This window comes from Trichomycterus rosablanca, chromosome 1 (assembly GCF_030014385.1).
Source record: "Trichomycterus rosablanca isolate fTriRos1 chromosome 1, fTriRos1.hap1, whole genome shotgun sequence".
Taxonomy (NCBI): domain Eukaryota; kingdom Metazoa; phylum Chordata; class Actinopteri; order Siluriformes; family Trichomycteridae; genus Trichomycterus; species Trichomycterus rosablanca.
The window spans coordinates 73,294,829-73,299,993 of record NC_085988.1 but is presented as its reverse complement, the minus strand read 5'-3'; the positions used below and the strand labels follow the sequence as shown (position 1 = coordinate 73,299,993).

Genomic DNA, 5,165 nt, shown 5'->3' with positions numbered 1-5,165 from the left:
GTTAGGGCTGATCAGTGTGTGTGTGTATATATATATATATACAGTATATATATAGCAAAAATGTCCTGGGTTCGATTCCCAGGTGGAGCAGACCAGTTCCTTTCTTTGTGGAGTTTGCATGTTCTCCCTATGTCTGTGTGGGTTTTCTCCAGGAGCTCCGGTTTCCTCCCACAGTCCAAAGACATGCAAGTGAAGTGAATTGAATTGAGATACAAAATTGTCCATGACTGTTTGATATTAAAACTTGTATTGATGAATCTTGTGACATGACATTAAAATACTAATAAATAAATAAATAAATAAATAAATAACAAGAAAGAAGCTATGCTACAACACTGGTACAACTTGTAGTTTGGTATCATTAGGAGTAACTGTCTGAGCAAAGCAGATGCAGGTGATAGATTACAGTTATAAAATGCAAACATTTTTCTTTAATTCCAGCAGTAGCACTTAGAACCAGACCAAGGAAATAGCAATTCAGGTAATCCAGAAGGAAGCAATATTGTACACAAGATTAAAAACTCTCTTCTTTCACAAGTAGAAACTAATTCATCTAATGCATGATTATACTGCATGATACGGTTATAACTGTCATAAGCAGGGCAGCTGACGCAAGGATTGGTAAGAAGCATGAAAATGTTCATTATCCTGCCAGAAAGAACTGAAAGCTGTGCAAAGTACTTAGTCTGGACACATATTTGGCTGTGCTACAGTGCTGTTGATTAGAGTGAAAATCCACTGATGCAAAATTTGCTTAAGCAGTTAATTCATTACGATGGCAAGACGATAAATTGTGCACATTTAGGAGGTAGAAATGCACCCTATTCGGAGAGCTCTCCATCATCCTGTCCTATAGCGCTCTCTTATAGAGAGTGCATCATGTTTTTGAACATATAAATCAATTTAGCAATATTAATGTTGCACGCTCTGGGGTTACGCCTTAAAACCCTACACATGTGGGCACAGTCCCTGCTGCATGGATTTTTAGGATCCCATCAAAGGCAAAATACTGTATATAGCCACTATAAGACAGGACATTAGATTTATTATCAGGCAGATAGAATTGACCAAGCAGGGATTGCCCAAAACTATTGTCCAGTCTCTGTGGAATAACTTATTGCAAGCTTAGCTGTAATAAAGAGCTCTTAATTAACTATCATGCTAAATTAGGTAGTTGGGACTGATAGCATTGACTGAAGCACAGCTTAATTCCGCCTCACAGCAAGGTTCGATCCCTAGGCGGGGAGGTCCTGGTCCTTTCTGTGCGGAGTTTGCATGTTCTCCCCGTGTCTGCATGGGTTTCCTCAGTCAGGTTAATTGGAGACACTGAATTGCCCTATAGGTGAATGGGTGTGTGTCTGTGTGTCTTCCCTGCGATGGACTGGTGCCCCATCAAAGATGTTACTGTGTGCCTTGCGGCCATTGAAAAGCTGGAATAGACTCCAGCACCCCCCTCTCGTGACCCTAATTGGATAAGAGGTTAAGAAAATGAGTGAGTTTCTTTTTGATGACAGTTTCTTTGATCACATTTCTTTGATCTACCTCTTTGATATTTAAATTAATAAGAGTATTAAAACATTTACCACTACATCTTTAAATCATACTTTAGTAATATTTTATAAATATGTATTACCATTTCCACATTATTTTTCTTATAAACTGATTAATAAATTCCATAGTATTTTATTTGCATTCTTACTTACTTACTCATCATGTGGCTTGTAAAGTAAAACCTAGTCTGGATGATAGTGTGGATGCTGTGCAGCACCAGAATCTTTAAGACCTGGGCTTAATCCTTGAGTTCTGTCATTGTATGTGAGGATTTTTGCATGTGTTCAATGTGTCCATGTGGACACAGGAACATTGGTATGGTGTGGACAAACTTGACCTGCACAGAACCGTGAGCTCAACCCCATCAGACATTCGAGATATATAAATAGAACTATGTATAATATATAATACATGAGTACGAGTCACACGTAAGTCGCAAACACAGCGATATATACAAAACTATGCTATAAAATATAAATATATAATATATATAAATATAACTATACTTTAATATATATATATATATATATATATATATATATATATATATAAAACTATATTATAAAATATAAATATAATATATATATAAATATAACTATACTATAATATATAAATATATAATATGTATATATATATATATATATATATATATATATATATATAACTATACTATAAAATGTAAATATATAATATATATAAATATACCTATACTATAATATACGTATATAATATATATATAACTATAACTATACTATAAAATATAAATATATAATATATATAAATATAACTATAATATAAAATATATACGTAATATATATAACTATAACTATACTATAAAATATATAATATATATAAATATAACTATACTTTAAACATATATAGTGGAAAGCCTTGGGGTCTGGTAAAGCAGGAAAAGGAACATCTTCTCTTTATTGATTAATGGTTGCTGATTATCCAAAAAACTGTTCATTATGTTTGTATAATCCTTTAAGAAAAGTTTGCACCAAATTCTCCAACTTAGTATTTGAAGACAGGTATTTAAATAGGATTTTTGATTTCATTCAGCTGATGCAAATTAGACCAGCTTTGAATTGTTTACATAAGGGGAACTTGCAAATACTAATCAAGCAAACTGCTTGTCCAAAAAGCGCAGTGCCATTTCTCTAAATTTAATTAAAGCGTTTTATTGCTCTTCCATCAGTCTCCTGTCAGAGGAGTTGTTTTAATCACAGGGCTAAGCTAAGGTTACTCAGCTACTTAATTATCTGTACAGCTACAGCACACATATGAATAATGTGACAGAGGCTATATGGATAAAGCGCTACCCACTACCACTGAAACACACTCACTTACATTCAGTTTTACTTAATACCTTTTTATTCTTTTAAATTAGAGGAAGCAACTACAAAGTATAAACAACATTAATGAGATGATGAGGTGTGAGGTAAATTGCTATAATTGCTAGGTGTGCAGTGACCACAGACCTATTTTAACATATTACTAAAGCTACCACAAGCAAAAGACCTTCACACGTTTCCAAAATCATATTACAGAATACAGAAAATTAAAACTATTGTGTTATTGTCACCAGAAAGACTGGTCTGGCATCTCTCCGTCTGTTTGTATTGTCCAAATTTGCATGTGATCAATTATCCTGTTCTCTCTTGCACCACCAGAAAGTTTAAACATGGCCAGAGGAACATATTATTCTTTTTGTATTCCTCTGCTGCTCATTCTGGCACCTCGACCAGGATGAGTCACTGTCCAGCAGAACGGAGGTGACTCCCCAGCCAGCATTTCCTGCCAATATGAAAGCCAACTGTGTCTGTTGAGCTTAAAATCATTGTGTTGGCATTGAAACGTTTCATTATGGTTACGTTTTCCCCTTTTCTCCCGATCTTTAACATGTCCAATTTTTACCCAATTTTTTGCGTTATGCTTCCTCTCTACTGGTGCTGACCCCCGTTCTGATTGAGGAGAGTGAACTGACAAAAAACTGACTGCATCTTTTCATCTGCATGAGGCGAGTTCATATGCGAATCAGCTTTGTGTACAGAGAGCCACACCCTGATCAGCATTATCCCTCAACTCAAACACCATCAATGCAGATGCCATCAATCAGCCAGCAGAGGTCGTAATTGCACCAGTTATGAGGTCCCTATCCGGCTATTTCCTCCCTGTATGAACAACAAGCCAATAGTTGCTCATATAGCCGCCCAGCCCAGCCAGATGGCAGAGCTGAGTTCTGAACTGAGGAGTTTGAAATGTCAGTTCTGGTGTGCTATAGTATTTTACCACTGCGCCACCTGACCGGCGACGTTGTTTTTTTTTTAAGCTTTAAATTTTTTACGTCTTAGTTTTATGATGATAATGTTAGTTCATTCATTCTGGGTTATGGTGAAAACCCTGGGCTCAGAGTAGGACTATCCAGTCTCCCAAATTCAATCTAACTTCATTGATTAAATGATCAGTCATCATAAATGATAAAGTCATCATAGTGTCTACTTGACCCTATTTCAACATGCTTACCTAAATAATTAATTAATGCCGTCATAGAATTCTTGCTTAATATATAAAAATATATATCCATCGGCCTTAGATATTTATCCTAATCATTTTTAAACCTATAAGTAAGAACACGTACTTTTATCTGTATGTGGGGTGGCATGGTGGCTTGGTGGGTAGCACAGTTGCTTCATAGCAAGAAGGTCCTGCGATCAGTTCCCAGGTGGAGCATTCTGGGTCTTTTCTGTGTGGAGTTTGTATGTTCTCCCTGTGTCTCTGGTTTCCTCCCAAAGTCCAAGGACGTGCTGTCAGGTTAATTGGAGATACTGAAATTGCCCTAGGTGTAAATGTGTGTGTTTGTCCTGTGACAGACTGATGAAATGTCAGGGGTGTTTCCTACCTTTCGCCCAGTGAATCATACCCACCACGACCCTGATTAGGATAGAGCGGTGGTAAAACAGTGAATAAATTAATGATCTACATGAGCTATCTAATTAAAACCCAAGATTAAACCTTCCTTTTGTTTCCTAACAATTATTGTAATGGGGTGCTGAGAAAAAGAAGTAGAATGACTCACCATCTAGCTAATTGAAAGGGACACAGCTATCCACAAGATCAGTCTGCCACCTTGGTGCTAGTTCAGAGAAGCCTTGATGCCTGTCTTCCTTGAGTTCTGATTGGTGTATCAAAAGGAGACACACTTGAGGTTCAAAGGGTATGTGGTACAGAACTAGGTTTCCTTATGGTAAGGCAAAGCTGGTCCATTTTTGGCTTTGATTTAGATAGACAGACAGACAGACAGACAGACAGACAGATAGATAGATAGACAGACAGACAGACATACAGACAGATAGATAGACAGATAGATAGACAGATAGATAGATAGATAGATAGATAGATAGACAGACAGACAGACAGACAGATAGATAGATAAGAAACGGAGAAGAACCTTAGTAGCTTACATAGAGCAGGGTTATTAATTAATTGAAAAAATTTTAACAGGCACATAATAAACACATTATGAACTTGTACACGAACGCCCCCTTGTGGAGGCTTTACGTTACACATTGTAAACCACAATGGGACCAGATTACCACAAATTTTGAATT

The 5,165-nt window shown here is 36.3% G+C and overlaps 1 long non-coding RNA gene across 1 annotated transcript in view; it reads right to left on the bottom strand.

Moving 5' to 3' along the window:
• Positions 1-4,687: 4,687 nt before the first annotated feature.
• LOC134315159 (uncharacterized) overlaps positions 4,688-5,165 on the bottom strand; it is a 7,379-nt gene continuing 6,901 nt past the window's right edge. Inside the window, exon 4 of the long non-coding RNA XR_010012472.1 lies at positions 4,688-4,729. This is a non-coding gene — a long non-coding RNA (uncharacterized LOC134315159). The remainder of the gene's footprint in view (positions 4,730-5,165) is intronic.